Raw genomic sequence first — 18,676 nt, 5'->3', positions numbered from 1 at the left:
TTAGTTCTGCAACTGTCTGGAAGACACAAATATCTTGCTGTTAGGGGAATAGTTGATCCCTTAGCTGATTATACTGGACATGTTCAGTCGGGCAGAATTATTTTTATTTTCCTCTAAACAATAAGGGACATAAAGCAGAATGCTGTAACCCTTTCATGCAACACGTTGATTTAAACCTTAAATTAAAGCTAAATCTATTTATTATCTTATATATGCTTTTATATGGCTCTATGGTTTGGTTGCATTTACTAAAAGGGAACAATGTTCTGGTCCCTAGGCTGTGCCCACAGTGTGGGTGTTTTATGATGAACAGGGAAAGATGTGCACAAGCACTAAGGGGTGCACGAGTGGGCCCCATTACAGCCTGTGGCCTCCACCACTCCCTAGATTACAAAGGAGGGGGGGTTGCTTACATGCCCCCACCACCCCTCATCAGGACCGCCATCAGAAATCGCAGGGCCCCGTACGACAACATTTCCTGGGCCCCCTGGGCTGCGCCCACCGCAAGCCCCACCTACAGGTCAGCCCTCCCCACTACACAGTAAAAAAACTAAAAAAATATTGGTGGCTAGGGTTCCCACATGTTAATAAAAAATAAAAAGATATTGGTGGTCAGGGCCCCCCATAAAAAACATTTGTGGCCAGGGCCCTCCCATTAAAAAATATTGGTGGCTAGGACCCCACATGAGAAAAAAAAACTGGTGGCCAGGGCCCCCCCCACTAGAAGAAAATTGGTGGCCAGGGCCCCTTAAACGTCCATGCCTTCCCATAGTCAGCAGCTTTCAGAAAGATGGGGGGCCCGGCTAATCAAGTAAGTGTGTCGTGGCCGGGGCCCCCCTTACCCTCGGGCCCCCTACAACTCTCCCCCCTGTCCCCCCCTGATGGCTGCCCTGCCCCTCATAAATGGAGTGTTGCCATACCCAATTCTACATTGGAGGAAAGTACTGTGTAAAGTACAAAAGCATGGTGCATCTTTCTCATAGCAAGCAACCACTATTACGGAGTATTGAAAGCAAATATGGCCAATGCTTCAGCACAAAATTCTGTGAGCATCAGACTCATATCAGTAAGCACTTTTGCCATATGGTGGAATGCAGCAACATCCACAAGTACGTAAGTTAAAATGCCAGTGGGTACGTATCTTGAGAATGAAGAAACTAGAATCACTATGTGATTGAGAATGACGCAGTCAGTGGAACACAGATTCTCAGAAAACCTCATCAGAGTTAGATTGTTAGAACCTTATCTTATATAGCTATAGAATGAGCTTTGCTGCCTCCTATTGTTATAAAATAATTAGCAAATGCACTTCCTTTTGAAACCACAATCTGTCTGCTCTTTGCAATTCTCTTCCCTTGTGGTTCTGAATTTTGAAACAATGTAGCAGAAAATAACTGATTAACAGAGAATTCAAGGCTTCCCTCTGCTAAATTATTTTAAGAGACAGAACCAGCAGTGCAGAAAGGGTTGGAAAAATACGGATTTCAGTTGCAATCAGTGTCGGACTGGCCCATCGGGAGACCAGGAAAAGTACCGGTGCGCCCAGGTGTCAGTGGGCTTCTTGCTTCTAACCATTTGGCCTATTTCATGGCCATTCCCTATTTCTAAAAGAACAAAGAGGCTAAATAGATGAAATAATAGATTATACTATGTAAAAAAAAGAGACTAGGAGAATAGAGGTTGAGTGAGGAGAGGAATAATAATAGTACTGAGAGTGGGCCCCTGGTATAAGATTAACTGGTGGGCCCCTGGTCAAAGGTTTTTGGTTGTGCCCCTGGTATCCCAGTTCGACACTGGTCGCAATTACATTTACAAATAAGTCTTTAATGAATGGATATTGAGAAATGGCTCAGAAAGACTTTTATTGGGCAAAATGTTAGTTTGGTTTTACATCCTCTTTAATAAAACGATGGCCCCAAATAATAAGTAATCAACATATAGGGTAGGACTACATGGACGTTTTTGGCATTATCTGAAACGCTGCGACAAAATGACAGCGTCAAATCGCATGTGACGGGAATAAGGTAAGTGAATGCATTGTCAGATGAAGTCGCAGCGTTGATCCGACATGACTGTCGGATGCAGACGCTGCATCTGCATCTGACAGTCGTCTCGCGTTGGATCAATGCTGCGACTTCATCCGACATTTATATCTCTTACCTTATTTCTGTCGCATGCGATTTGACACCGTTGTTTTGCCGCAGAGCGTCGGATTGCGCCAAAAACGTACGTGTAGTCCAACCCTTACTGTCTACAAATCACGTCAATGATGTGCTATACCAATACAGATTACTGATAAAATTACCTTCTTTAGTGTATGATGATATATTGTGTTGTAGAGGAAACAGCACCATCCAATGTATAAAGTTAAAAAGCCTTGCACTCCCTTCCATAAGCTCCTGCAGGGGAATTCGCCTCTGGGCTTCCTAAATTTGGCACCCTAGGCCCAGGCATAGGTGGTCTTTCCACAGATCCAGACTTGGATGTAGACTTTGCAACAATTACTGCATGCTTAAGCTATTATATCTCATAATTCATTACAAAGGCTGAGGGTTCTCTCACCTAACTGCATGTTCTAAAATACTTGGACCCCCTCTCTCTGTTCAGTGATGTAACTATAGCGACTGTGCATCCATCAGTCACTGAGGACTCACAGAAAGAAATGGGACCAGGTAGAAACCATTCCCCCTTCACCTCATGTCTCTGTTTCTATCTGTAGTTCCTTCTGACAAAGCACCTCCCCTCATCCATTACTTCCTTGGTTAGGTTCTGTGTGTGATCTATATGGCAGCACTGTGCAGAGAGACGCAAAGAGAGCAGGTAGTGGGAGTTGTGGGGGGCTGGCCAGGAAGCAAGTTTGGCAGACATCAAGCTGTTGAGGGATGGGGCGTATTTGGACTTTGCCAGTCAGTCGGTGGAGTGCAAGGGGTGGTTAGCTGTTGCGTAGTGAGAAGAAGGCAGCATGGGTTTGCAGGAAAATGACTTGCCGAATACTGTGCATGTCTCTTTCAGTTGAAAAGACCATGTTCTAGCACCAGAACACACCATTTATAGGATAGAATTTAAAGTTTGGCCCATAGGGGAATGGTAAAAATGTAAATTATACATAGATAATATTTATGTGTTATACGGTATGAACTTGCATTATGTTGTGCTAATTTAATTTTCAGGTACTTCCATAAGCTTGAATTTGGAGCATATTTAATTAACCACAACAGTCTTCAACATCACCCCTGAGGCTAGCCAGGTATAATAAGACATACTGACCTTTCCAAGAAGGACACTCACAAAGCATCTATGTTATCTTTCTGATTTATCTGGCCATTTCACATTCTACAATCTGTAAGAGAGTAATTGTCATTTAGCTGTAGTACTGATGTTTCAACATTAGGTGGTAGAAGTAAGTTTAGTAAAAAAAAATATTTTAAATTATATAAATTAAAATTTCGTGTTGTCCTGCACTGGTAAAACTGTTCTGTTTGTTTCAGAAACACTACTATAGTTCATATAACATGCTGCTGTGTAGCAATGATGGAAATCGAAAAAAGACTATATGGTACAGGTTTAATAGTGGATAACAGATAACACAATAATGTTCTACAGAGCTTATCTGTTATCTGCTGTGTAACCTGAACATTTTCTCCTTTAAATGGCTACCCCCATACACAGCAGCTGATTTATATAAACAATAGTAGTGTTTCTGAAGCAAACACTGCAGTTTTACCAGTGCAGGGCAGCACTGCATTATATTTTTATTATATTAAATATATATATTATATTATATTATTATACTTTAAAACATTAAGTTTTTGATGTTACCGTTCCTTTAATGTTGCGCTCACCAAGTTTTGCCACAAGAGGGAAACAGAGGATTAGAATGTGTTCTGCTTTGCTTCTTTTCTGACTACATTGTCCTCAGAAGAGAGAATGTCTTATTCAAGGTCTGAGGAAGAAAGACAGTGAGAGTATATAAGGAAGGCTGAAGTTAGCAAGTGCTTTGTGTCTGTAGTCATGCAGTTACTGGAGTCAGGGTGGGACACCACATATACTGGCTGCAGGTGCTTTCATGCAGGTGTTTCATGCACCCAGTTTATTGAGCAAACAACATTCCATTATGCTTAGGGCCATATAAACAAATTAATAACTATGATTTGGACACTGTAGCAGATGGCTTTAGTTATTTTATTAGAAGGATGAACTTTAGGGCAAATTCCTGAGAGCTGCAAGGTTTGGCAAGAACAACGGTAAAGGTCATGCCGGCACACAAGTCTTTGAGAAAAACACTCTTTACCTCCATGTACTGGTTTAGACCTTTCAAAATGTCAAAGGAGCCCAATTCCAGAAAATCTTTATTGTCTAAATCCAATTACTTATCAAAAACAGTGCTGCATCCATAGCAGCCAGGATGTGTCCCAAACCTTATGGATTCACTTACACCTGCCCTGGTGAGGTGAGGCCCTGATTGCCACCAGTGTCTTGGAAGCCAAAGCTACTTGGTTTGGCTCTGGGTTGCAGTATATGAATATATATGAATACCCATAATGGCAATGTTTCTTTCTTTGGTAGTGTTGTATGTATTTAGCATATGTATTAACAGGATGGTTTACCTTTAGGCTAAATGTTAATATGTTATAGAGAGTCTAATTCTACTTAATTTTTTTTACATTTTCAATTGGCCTTAATTTTTTCTTTTTATAGTTTTTGAATTATTTGCTTTCTACTTCTGACTCGTTGCAACCTTTAAATGGGGGTTACTGCCCCATCTAAAAAACAAATGCTCTATAAGGCTACAAATGTACTCTTATTGCTACTTTTTATTTCTCGTCTTTCTATTCAGACATTCTGCTATTTATTTTTCATTCTCTTATTCAAATAAATGCATGGTCGCTAGGATAATTTGGAGCCTAACAACCAGACTGCTGAAACTTGGAATTGGAAACTGGAAAGAGGAACAACCCCTTTAAATACAGATACAGTGAGGAGGAACTAACCCACAAATTTTTAACTTGTAATTGCCTCAGGCCAAATAGCTCTGCTTGTTTACTTACCTTTTCTGGTCCAGTGCCAGATAGAGTGGTTGTTGCAGTGTGCAATGCAATAAAGCAATTGTATATGTCCGTCTGCCTTGCAACTTTAAAATGGGAAGATTGAAGCTGGTGGCACTTCCTTGTTCCAGGTGATAATCAAGGGAAAGGTACAATGTGCTGGGTTTACGAACAATTATATGAACAGACAGGTCCCACCTAATGATATCACCCTTATCCAGAGAAAACTAAGTACATACATTTAAAACAAAGTCCATCACTCCCTTGTGCCTCAAACCACACCTTTCCTATTGATACTAAATAGAAAGTGATGTAATTGTAGAAAAACATATTTGCTCAATGTGACAAATACCCATTGTAGCAAAAACACTAAATTTTAGAAGATTGCTTTTGTCATTTACCCAATGCAAGAAGATTCTCTGAAAAGACATAGAATATATAAAGAAAAAGCAGCACTAAAACCCAGTTAATAGTGGCGCAGAGACAGAGAGTGCAAGGTTACCATCTTATCTTGAGGTGCAAAGTCTCTGCAGTCTGGCTGATAGGCCTACACACCAAACTACTGGCAATTAGCCATCCATGTGTATGTTACAATCACATATGATGAATTGTGTTCAAAACACCTTTATTCAGATTCCATTAGAACAGTGATCCCCAACCAGTTGCTCGCAAGCAAAAATTTGTTCGCCTACCCCTTGAATGTTGCTTCCACTGGCCTCAAAGCAGGTGCTTATTTTTGAATTCCTGGCTTGGAGGCAAGTTTTGGTTGCATAAAAACCATGTGTACTGCCGAACAGAGCCTCCTGTAGGCTGCCAGTCACATAGAGGCTACCTAATAGCCGATCACATCCCCTATTTGGCAACCTCAGAAACATTTCTCATACACTGGAATGTGGTTCATGTGCAAAAAAAGGTTGGGCACCCCTGCACTAGAACAACAGTCCTAGGTTCTACTTGCCAATTAGTCCTTGGATAATTACTAACACCTGCTACTAGGAAACTTGTTTTAGCTACATTTTAATTTAATGAGTGAATACAAATAATAAAGTGATCACAGGCCCGGAGTTCCTAGGAGAAAAAGCTTCGTTGTAACTAGATTATATGGCCAAAAGTATCCAAACATTTGCCTGCCCAACATCTCCAGACGTAACTAGAGGGGGGCGGGCCCTGGCACAGGACGCACTGCCGGGCCCCCCGTACACCCGGAACCGCCCGGGAATCGTGGCGCGTGAGCTGCCAGGGGGCCCTGAGGGGGTGCGGGCCCTGGCCCAATCCCACCCCCTGCTCCCTCAGTAGTTACGCCACTGTCTCCAGGGTTTTAACATAAAGTTGGACTGCCCTTTTGAAGTTATAACCATCTCTACTTTCCTAGAAAGGCTGTCCACTAGATGATGAAACAGTGTTGCTATTTGCTTTGATTCAGCCCCAAGATGGGCACTGATGTTGGGTGATCAGGCCAAGCTTCAAATATTAGTAGTAGTAGTACTCCTCACATCCACCAAACCTAGTCTAGTCTGTTAGACCTCCAGATATGAAGCACCATTCATCACTCCAAGCTTCTGGTGACTAGTTCTTCTGTTGAAGTCCATTCTAGAGACAGTATGAAAGTGAGTGTTCCAAGGAAATTCGATTTCTGGATACATTTGCCAACATAAAGTGTTCCAATATAGTGTACGAGAAGCGTGCTAACCACACATGACCCAATAGTGATCTCCATGTTCCCCTCGAAGGGATAGTGGGAGGCAAAGTTGTTCGAGGTTCCACCGAGTCCATTTACATATTGAGATGATTGTCTTTTTTTTTCAAGTCCACAAATATACAAGAGGGGGAACTTTGTCAATGACTGCAGCCATTGGTGACTTAAAAGACTTGGCTGTGGTCTTTTAAAAGTCATTGGCGGCTGTGCATAGGAAACATGAGAGATGTAATATAATATGTACTCACATGATATAATAATTCTCTAGATAGGGAATGCATGTGAGCTGCTTTTTAGCCCTCTGTGTGTGGGATACAATGCTTTCCCCATAACTCTGTCTGACAAAAGCCAGCTCTGTAAGCAAATAAACTTGTCATCATAGAGCAATGGGTTGCAACATATCATTCTCTTATTATTGGCTGATACTCCTGTGGATGTACAATAAAGCCCCGTGTCATCTGATGTACATAAGGTGCAAGTAGCTACTTGTCATTTGTTGAGGCTGTGCTGCATCTTTCATTCACCAAATGAGCTGAGCATTACATTTTGCAACGATACACACTGAGCTTGCCTGTCCTGCCAAATGTCGCTACTGATTCTGATTTGACGTAGTGCAGGCAGAGGGCACTTTTAATTACTGCATGTTATTTTCTGCTTTAAGAAGAATATCAGGGTTGGTTCTGAAAAGTGTTGATGTCTCATGCAATATTGATTTGTTCTGCATATATTTAAGCACGTCTGAGCCTGCTCATTTATGCAGGTATGCTTGTACAAATTGTAGACATGAGACTGAACATAGTGGCAGAACCAGAATCTAACTTGGTTATTTATTGTTTTAAAGTAAAATCTCAGAATGGCAAATACAAGAGATTCTGCTGTTTATAGATAACATTCTTGTGGGGCTTTAAAGGCCCTCCTCTCTTATTCCGCTTGTTACTGACAGAATAGATTTTAATTATTTCCTTTAAAGGAGAACTTAAACAAACATGGCTAGAAGAGTCAGAAGCAAACTAGGCCTCAGTGAAGTGGTAAGAGAGATACTTCACTGTAAGCCGTAAAGGAAGAACTGCCGTTGATATGAACATTCACGCTCTAGTGCAGTGGTCCCCAACCAGTGGCTCATGAACAACATGTTGTTCACCAACCCTTTGGATGTTGTTCCCAGTGGCCTCAAAGCAGGAGCTTATTTTATAATTTTTGGTTTGGGGACAAGTTTTTGTTGCTCTACAACTTCTTTTTTTTTACATTTGAATGTGGCTCACGGGTAAAAAAAAGGTTGGGGATCCCTGCTCTAGTGGATCCTTCATAATTTTATTTCACAAATGTTTCTTATAGCTTATGAAATATTAATGGTTTATTGTTGTGCTTCCTCAACCCAACACTTAACTAAAGAGTAGGACCCTCTTTAGTTCCTGTATCGATTATTTGTGTATAATGTGAAGGTTTGATGTGTATATCAGTGGAAAAATCAGTGAGGGCCTACCCTGGAAGAGACACTATGTTATGTGTGCTTTGCCTGGAGTGGTCAAAGGCTGGTTTTAACATAGTTAATTCACTTAAAATAGTTGAATTAAGCCTTGCGTACATTACTTGACAGATGAAGGTCTATTTATTTCTTATAATTTATTTCAGTTTTTATCCTACATTTTTAAACAGACTAATCTGAAAGTCAGTGGCATGCTCCAATGATGCAAACTACTCATACAAAGGGGTTACTCTTACCCCTTTGGGAGGCTTGTGTGCATGTTAGACTGTTTCTATAGGTTGCCAGGCAACATAGCAGATGTCAGTTTAAAAAGAATTATTAGGTAATAAAACAAAAACCAAAAGCCTTGGAAAATATGCACATTTTACAGTATATTATATAAGAGGTAATGTTTCCTTTGCAGTTCTATTATTTTCTGACGACAACAATGGGATTTAAAACCTTAAACAAGAACAAAAGAGGACATTTCATTGTCAGTGACCTAGTAAAGAACACAGGCAGTGTGTCTGCTGCTGGCAACATGAGACGAGGGAGGTCACTACAAGCACAGAGTATAAGTATAAGGAAAGAGGGACTGGCAGATGGGATGCTTGAATTACTACTTATATACTCAGCAGGGTCAAACTATCTGGCCAGCAATAGATCTGGGGGATGGTAAATAGCTGGCCCCTCAAAAAGATACATATTCCCCTAATTGAATCTACAGTACCTAGCAGTGTTGTAATAGAAATAGCTGTAGCACTTGTGAAATCAAATCAGCTTCCCGTCTGTGGGATTTGATAGGGATCAGTGGGGCCCAGCAAGGGAAGAACTTTCATACAATTTGGTAAAAGAATAGCAGCACAGCAATGGTAAAATAGAGTAAAGCTGGTCATAGATATGCAGATTTTATGCTTTGCGCGACGCACACTCATTCGTTTCAGTCTGACAATCTATCATTAACCATTCAAATTAAAATAAGTAGGAAAAAGAACAAATCAGATGATGTTGTGGTCATTAATTGACAGATAGCAATCATACAAAAGTTATGTTCGACAAATAGTAGTGAGAGAGGGTCGAACTGGGGGGCCCAGGCCCACTGGGACTGTTGTCCAGGGCCCCCCTCCAGCCCCCCCACCCCCTACTGTGATGCACCGATCAGCGCGCATGCATGAAGGCGCCGCTCAAAAAAACATATGAATATCGGGAGAGTGGGTCTCGCCCGGCAAGGGTTGCCACCCTAAAAAATTTTTACTGGGGGGTGAGGGGGCGGGAACAAAAGGGGCGGCCTGTGATGCAAAAGGGGTGGAGTCATGCGCAGTGATACAAAAGGGGCAGAGCAACACGCGGGATGGCCAGAAGCCTGAAAAAAAGTGCTGAGCGAATTGGGGGCAGACCAGGGGCTTTTTTAAAGGGTATTACAAATTACCGGCAACTACATTGCCAATAAATTTGTAATACCGGCCCAGGCCTTGACAAGTGTTTTACCGGCAAGACCTGTAAAATACCGGCCAGGTGGCAACCCTAGGCCCGACCCATGAGGGTCGGGGCCCACCAGGTTTTTTCCTGGTGTCCCGCCGGGCCAGTCTGACCCTGTATAGTCACATAGGCAACACATTCAGAGATATTATCAATAGCCAATATAAATCTTTCAGCCTGTCCAATCGACTGACCGACTGATCAACATGGTATGAAAAATGTCGGCATGATCCACACACGATCTGAAAATCCTACGAATCTTTGTTTCATATGACTGTATCTTTGTGTCTATGGCCATCTTCAGACACATGGCCTTTATTATTATTTTTTTTTTCAAAGTGGAGGAAAATTTAGAATATTCAGACTAAAATATGTAGGGGTGAAATAAAAAAGTGGGTTAAAAACTATATAGGGGTGATGCCTTCTCTAAAGAACAAAGGAATCTCCTCTAATCTAACTTTTGTTCTCTGTTCTATTAGAGCGCACGCATTTCTGTTGGAGGATGAAAGAAAATACCCCCTGCAAGCGTTATGCCACCCAGAAGGGAGCTCTCAGTGCGGAAGGCCATGTTTAATGGCGGGTATACACATAATGAGCTCTTCTCCTGACACACTCATTATGCGTATGCATGTGATGTCACATGCGTGCATATAGCAAGCGAAAGCTGTGGCCCTATTCTCAGTGCTCAACATGGCTGCCCATACCACAAGCTTCCTCATATTTGCTCTCGTTGATGCTGTGTGCTAGTTAGGGTGAGACTTTTGGTGAACTCATATTGGTGCTCCTAGATATTCTATTAACTGTAGCTAAATAACACATTTCAAAGTTGCTATAGATCTTTATCTTATTCACATAGTGAATTGGGGCTGAAAAAAGATAATAGCGCCTAGTTATATAGGTGCAAGTCTTTGACCTGGGTGCCAAGGGACAAAAATGTAAAGAAAAAGTTAAAATCTGTCACATGCAGGGTTTGTATAATATGTAAATGAATAAAATTTCTTTTTGCACATTATACAAACCTTAAGTGTGCCAGTTTTTACCTATCTATATACTCACATATTCATATATCCATATGATACTGACTTTAAATCCCAAGGAGAGTCTTACCAAATGTTAGAACTCAAAAGGGCATACAAAATATAAATGCCACAAAGCCTACATCAGGTTTACTAAGGAATACATCTGTAGGTAGTACTGGGAACCTGTACACAACCCCACACTATCCCTTTCTTACATGGCAACTCTCCAGTTCTTGCATTGTAATGAAAACAATTTGTCCTTTATTCATCAATAATGAATCTGTTGTCAAAGTAGTGACCACAGTACCCGCTCCCACAACCTGGTTAACATTAAACAATGAATGGGCAGTGCCTCCTTCTTTTATGTATAAATGCAAATATACCAAAAAGATACCTGGAGCACACACCCAGAACTTAATATGAAACACAAATTTAGATGGAAACACAATAGGATTTTGGCTAAATAAGTAGAAGGGATTAAGAGTTTAATATCATGCAAAGAAAGAATAAAAGGATTAAAAGAGTTGAAAAAGGTTATCACTAACAATGGTACACAATGTGAATTGTGTGCAAACCAGCATAACCAGCACCTATAGATTCTATCACACTGCTCTGTGCCTTTTTATCTAAATAAGATGCCTTATAGATGTGCAATCTGCCAAAATAATACCCATTATAACTTCTGCTTGAACACACATATAAGGTTGCACAACAGGGACATACCAATGGGCTCCAACATCATGAAAATACATCTCATATTCTGGCTGTCTTGCCCTTATTCTTCCTATACAGACCCCTGTTTGGCGCCCAACTTTGTTGCACCCCTGTTCTGTTTGAATTATAAATTTCAATCCCTCAAGGCTGTGGGTATATATAGTGAATAAAGTACCCCCTCTTGTAAATTATAAGGATATTATAAGTTACCGAGGAGTTTCATGACCATATAAAAACACGAGGCCGAAGGCAGAGTGTTTTTATTCAGGTCATGGAACTCCAAGGTAACTTCTAATATCCTCATATTTGCAACTGGGGGTACTTTAATTATTATAATACACAAATTTCAGTGAGTCATGTGACAGAAATGACATCAGAACTCACCGTTTATAAGGATATAATTTACAAGATATTCAAAGCTTTTGTGTTTTATATACTCATATATACTTATTATATACCCAAAGACAAGTGCAAGGAAAGGTGTCCTGCCAGCCTGATTTAATGCTTCCGTGGTGGGAAAAAAGATGGTATGATAGTCATGCCATAAAGGGGTATGGTGATTGCATTCAAAATTGCACTTTGCTCACTGCATTTGCAGTCGTAAATGACCCCTAGTGTCTAATGGCTTTTATGGCTCAATATAAAAAAAATATGCAAAGCACTTTACTTCAGTTGTTATTCTGGTCTAGGGCATTTTATTATTCATACCTGGGAGCTGCTGCACTTTGCACCACAAGCATGGCATGTTACACTTTGTTGTGTATTGGGTCAGTGGCCCCGCCCCCCTACTATGACGCGCCGAGCATGCATGCGTAAAGGCCCGCGTGTATTTGCCGCTTGGCGCTCATCAGTGAAAGGTGCGGCGCACGTGCACAGATGGCGCTGCGCGGCTATAAAAAAACATTTTTTGTCAAATACGATTGGGACAGGGGACAGGCCCGGCAGGGGGCTCATTAAGGGTCGAGGCCCACCGGGTTTTTTCCCGGTATCCCGCCTGGCCAGTCCGACACTGGATGCAAGGCCAGCCCAGAGCCACTAGAGTGGAACTCAGTCTGCTCCCCCCATACAGGCCATTGATCAGGCCCAGACTGGCAATCTGTGAGTTCTGGCAAATGCCAGAAGGGCTGCTGTAAGTTGCTATAGACAGTCACTATTTATTGAGCTGGTGGGGCCTCTGTGTACCTGAAATACCAGGGTCTATTTCGATTTTCAATCCTGACCTGCCATTGATCAGATAAACTGGTCAGAAGTCAGAGTGACTGAATTGTATGAGCAACTTGACTTCTCTGTTGGTCAGCCTGACTGCTGACTGCTTACTGCAATGCAGTAACTTATGTATTACGGATGAGCTCCAACATTTTCCATTGTTTATAACACACGCAGAGAGAGCACAGTCTGGTGCTTACTATTTTGCTTTTTGTTTCTTTGCTACTTTTCCTGTTATGCCTGAGCATGAGCATCAATTAGGCTATGGGCACAGGCAGCAGTGGAGCAGTGGTGTAATCAGTCAGGGCCAGAGCTAGGGTTGCCACCTTTTCGTGAAAAAAATACCTGCCTATATTTTTGTGCATTTTCCCTATTAATAACATTGGGATTACTGGCCAGTCCGGTAAAATATCAGGCAGGTGGCATAGGGTTGCCACCTTTTCCCCCAGTGGAGAACGGGCAGGGGGTGGGGCATGACAGGATGGCATGGACGGGGCGACATATAGGACATGGTCATGTGGTCAAGGGGCGTGGCTGTGATTCAGTTATTGGCTGATTGCCGTGACAATCATGAGGAATCCTGCCTGGTTTTCCTTATTTGGAGAATTGGGCAGAAAGTTTTGATGTGCGGGCCAACCCAATACCCGCGGGTTGGGTGGGTTCAGGCCGACCTCGCATGCTCTTTTCCAGGTCACGGGCGGGTTGAGCTCTTCTTACTGCTCTCCCCGCCCGCCAGTGTCGGACCGGCCCACCTGGATACCAGGAAAACTCCTGGTGGGCCCAGGCGTCAGTGGCCCTCCTGCTTCTAACCATTTGGCCTATTTCATGGCCATTTCCTATTTCTATGGGAACAAAGAGGCTAAATAGATGGAATAATTTAAAGAAATGTAATGCAATGTAGTATGTAAAGAAAAGAGACTAGGAGAATAGAGGTTGAGTGAGAAGATGAAGAATATTAGTTCTGAGAGTGGGCCCCTGGTCTAAGGTTTTTGGATGGGCCCCATGTGTCCTAGTCCAACACTGCCGTCCGCAACCTTCCAAATGCTGGCTTCTGACTTCCGGGTTGAGTTTTGATAGACGTGCGTCTCTTGTCCCCCCCTTTTGTGACATCATCAGCGGAGCAGTGCGGGTCTATAAAATAGACCCGGAAGTCGGGCTCGGGCAGGTGGTGGGAGGTCGGGGTGCACATCACTATTGGGCAGCCCTTCAAAATACAGGGCTGTCTGGGTGAAAACCAGACAGGTGGCAACCCTAGCCAGAGCGGCCCCTATACCTCACCTCTAGTCATGACATGGGGCCCAGTAGCATCTGGTTAGCCACTGGCTGGTGGGGCTGTTTGGGCCTCTGTGTACCTGAAATGCCAGGGCCTATTTTGACTCCCAGTCCACACCTGTCTCTACTACCTTATAGGGGAAGTGTCAGTGATCTAGATCCTTGCTGTATGTAGCCCAGGGCTGATAACTCAGGGCTCAGAGAGCAAAGATCACCCAACTGCGCACAGTCACCTCTAGATGGCGCTGCAGAGATTACTCATTTAACGGGCGTTCCTAAGGCACGCCTTGCTGACGTCACCCAGTGGGCGGAGAGTGCAGGTGGAGTGCCGTAGGGCGGTAGCAGGTGAGAGGTGCCAGAGCGGGTGAGCGTCGGAGCGAGAGGCGGCCAGTGGTGTGTCATACAGACTGAGCAGTCGCATCGTTCGGGAAGTGTGCCGGGTTCTGCAGCCAAGTACCTGTGGCGGAGCAGTAGAGCGGGTGAGTGGCTGCAGGGAGCAGCAGGTGTCACATGTCTTCCAGGGGATGCTGGGAAGTGGGGGGATACGGTTACATGTTGATGTGGATCATGTGGGCAGTCAGGGGACAGGGCTAGTGACAGTACCGATACCCCTGGACACTTGTGCCTATAGTTATAGTCTGACCAGTCTGAGCTGCGTGTGTGGCTGATGGGAGTTGTAGTTCCACAGACGCGAGGAGCCCGGGTCGGTGCAGTTACTTCCTTTATCTGTGTCCCGTCCCTCTGCCCCTCGGTGACAGTGACAGAGACAGAGCGGCAGTAGGCCCAGGTTGTGTGTGTGTGTCTGAGGGTGAATAAGGGGTTAACTGGCAGGACCTGCGCTGAGTTGCCTTGGGAGCTGCCAGGGATGCAATATCCTCCGCATTCATATTTAATAAGGTCATTGAATAGTTTATATGCACTCCACTTCCAAGTCTGGCCTATGTATGTACAATCTGATCGCTCATTGGCCCATCATACCATCCCAGCCTTCAGCACAGGTGCAGACAATAGAAGCACTGAGTCTCCCAGGCAATTTGCTATCAGTTATATAGTGACTAAAATAGCCCCTATTGTCATGTGTAAGGATATTATAAGTCCCCGAGGAGTTCCAGGACCATATAAAGTGTATTTATACAGGTCATGGAACTACAAGGTAACTTCTAATATCCTCATATTTTGCAACAGGGGGTACTTTATTTATTATAATACACACGTTTCGGTGAGTCATGTGACAGAAATGACATCACTAAGCTCCGAATTTAACCAATGACATCACTTAGCGCCATTTATAAGGATATTATTTACAGGATATTCATGGCTCTTATGTACTATGTAATATTATGGGGTTACATGCAGTTTTATTTTCTCATTATGCCATTATCCCAACCCCCCCCCTCTCTCTCCATGCACCCTCTCCCCTTAACACAATAGTTTTTACCTCGCCTTCATTATTCAGCCTCTCCCTATTTATCAATTTCCCATGAGCCTTTCTTCCCCTCCTTAGCCCATGACTTAGTTGGATCTCTTTGTAAAAAAAAGATTCCCATGTGACACACTCCCCTTTTGGCCCTGTCCTGTTGTTCTAATCTTTGCATCGTATTTCTCTGTGCCAAACTTTTATTATTTTACTCTACACCTCTCCTCCCGCCAGTCCTTGCCCATTCTCCTCCTTTGCACTATGTACTGAATTGTATTTGTTTTAATTCTCTGCCAATGAATATGGCAGTCTCTGCTCCCATTTTCCCATTTGCATGTCTCCTGCACTTTGACCCCTCTTGCTGCCACTAATATATATTTATATATCCTTATTTAGTCTTACTCTAATTTCTAATGATGGCTGGATGCACCTATATCTAAAAGCAGGGGAAGGAGGAGACAGTGAAGTGTTTGAAATTCTAAAATTAAATTCCTCATCCAGTGACAAATGGCCCTGGAACTGCACCCTTTCTGCATTAACCCCCAGGCATCTGCCTCCCATAACTATCACTATAGCTGGCCCTGCAGCCACAGGACTACCTGTAATTACATAAGCAACTAGGTAAAAAAAAGTTACAGATCATTCTTCCCTTATCATTTTGTCTCTGTGGGGCTTTTACATTTTTTTTTTAATTTATACATATATATTTTCAAGACAAATCCACAAACGTGTTCATATCTCCCGTGTTTGCCTCCCATGGTATGTGTAGTAGCTGCCTGGTTCTTAAGCATGTTCTACTGACATTTTCTGGATTACTTTGATTGCTTCTCAATTAAACAGGTGACCTCATGGGTTTCCTTTTAGGGAGATGGTAAGAATATCCTTTAAGTTTGCCTTTTTTTCTTTGTAGTTTTCAGTAACTTGCATTTAGTTTCTTTTTCTCTCTCTAACTTGGACCTAATAATGTTGTGTTTGCTTGGTCAGGGGCACCCATTAACTCAAACAGATTGTGAGATTAGGTCTTTATTGTTCTTTTTATGATTCTATGAATTGGTTTCTGTTTTAGACTCTTCTCTTAATAATTTTCCAGTCTTTCACGCAAGCCGCTGCCTGGTTGCTAGAGTAAGATCCTAGCAACCAGGTGTATATTTTATAAATGAAATTTTCATACCTGTCTGGTTGCAACAAAACTACAAATATACACACAACACAAATCATTGTACAAGACTATATATGTGCATGCAACAATACTACCAATACCCACACGCTACACAAATCCTTGTACAAGAATATATATATATATATATATATATATATATATATATATATATATATATATATATATATATATATATATATATATATATATATATATATATATATATATATATATATATATATATATATATATAATATCAAAACAGGGGGGTTGTGGGAGCACTCTAAAGGCTTTAAAGTATATATATAAGTATAATAAATGCTATTGCATATGTACCCAAAACAGGGGTTATTTTGTTACAAAGTTATGATCATAAAATTGATAAGCCACCATACCACGTCAAGGTAAACCCCAAATGGCGGTCCCTAACTTGTTTTATATTTTATGTGCATTTTAGCATTACCTGTAATCAATGTCCGTTGAACGCTGTTTTTTCACTGAGGGCTAAATGTGGTATGGTGGCTTATCAATTTTATGATCATAACTTTGTAACAAAATAACCCCTATTTGGGTACATATGCAATAGCATTTATATTATATATATATATATATATATATATATATATATATATATATATATATATATATATATATATATATATATATATATATATATATATATATATATATATATATATATATATATATATATATACACACACACTCTTTAAAGCCTTTAGAGTGCTCCCACAACCCCCCTGCTGTGACCCTCCAAAGCCAGCGCAGCAAGGGAATAAATAGGTGCAAAGGGCAATTTATGCTTTTGTAGCATAGTTTACCTATATAACAATGCTTAGGGTAAAGGCTGAGGGTTTAACGGTCTTGAATATGCAGGTTTCTTTATGGGTTTTCATAGGCCCAAACAGGATTGGTAAAACAAAAAAAAAAGTGAGCTGGCAGTTGTAAAGTTATTTACTAGCAAATTTGTACATGCTTGTAAAATAATGGGCTTCAAGAATGCCTGTGCCAACCATTAGGTTATGCAAAGCATGAAATAAAGTTAAGCATTAATGAAATTGTAGTCTCCCACCAAGAATGCAAGAGAATGGTGACTTAGATGGGTCAGAGTTCTTAGTCAGGAGTTTCTGGGACAAACTCTTCAGGCGGGAGGTCAGGTTTGTCCTCTGTGCTAGGGACATGGCATGGGACTGGCTGGGGAGGGTTAATATTTATCCAAATAACAGTATGAAACAAAACTGGCTTTAAAGGGCAACTAAAATAAGAATGTTAGAAATGCTGTATTTTGTATACTAAATATAAACCTGAACTTACTGCACCAGAAGCCCAATTAAACAAATGATTTATGCTTTTAAAGTTGGCGCAGGGGGCTTTCATCTTGTAACTTTGTTAAACATCTTTGCAATACCAAGACTACGCACATGCTCAGTGTGGTCTTGGCTTCAGTTGGGATCGTCATAAATCATCAAAACAGCACAGGTGAAATAATATCTGCCAGAAGCCGATACAGCAAGACTGATTAATAATCAGAATATTCAGAATGCACTGGGTCTGTGGATACAAATCTACACTGTTGTTACAGGGAAACAAACAGAGCTGCTCCAGTTCTGGGAAGTAAGGTGGGGGTTCCCCCCTGTCGTATGAAAGTATGATCGTTTTCCTGCACAGCAGTTAGGGACCGTCTGAAGTTTCCTAACTGCAGCTGTCAGCAAGTAAAACGAAGGGTGAATTTAACTGCATACCGTCAGTATATTGGAGATAGGTTTCTTTTTCATTACAGAAATTAAAAATGGGATTTTATTTTTTTGCCTTTACATGCCCTTTAAGCTTTGGAACGGAGGGTGAAATGCAACATTCAGTTTTATTAACCCTGCCCGTTGCATAGTTTTGAAATCTTTCATTGGCAGTAAATAACCCCAGTGTTTAGAGTACCCTGACTGGCTGCAAAACTTGAACGACCCTCAGTGTACTTTCAGACTCCCAAAGGAATGGGACCTTATGGGCATTCGTTATTTTACCCTAGTTCCACTGGCAACTGGCATACTTGGCTTTCTACACCTAAACCTTTTGTTCATTTTGACCCATCTTCAATTTATGAGGAAGCTTGATGACATTAAGGGCAGAGACACACGTGGAGATTCGGAGAGATTAGTCGCCTGGCGACAAATCACCTCTTCTTCGGGCGA

General features: G+C 41.8%; 1 protein-coding gene across 1 annotated transcript in view; it reads left to right on the top strand.

Moving 5' to 3' along the window:
• Window positions 1–14,213: 14,213 nt before the first annotated feature.
• The window catches only part of lima1.L (LIM domain and actin binding 1 L homeolog), a 57,015-nt gene continuing 52,552 nt past the window's right edge, over window positions 14,214–18,676 (top strand). The window contains 1 exon segment of the mRNA NM_001094929.1: window positions 14,214–14,375. The gene's annotated coding sequence lies outside the window, so the exon portion shown is untranslated.

Source organism: Xenopus laevis, chromosome 2L (assembly GCF_017654675.1).
Source record: "Xenopus laevis strain J_2021 chromosome 2L, Xenopus_laevis_v10.1, whole genome shotgun sequence".
NCBI lineage: Eukaryota > Metazoa > Chordata > Amphibia > Anura > Pipidae > Xenopus > Xenopus laevis.
Note: the sequence above shows the minus strand (reverse complement) of the source record. Positions and strands in the feature narration are given on the sequence as shown.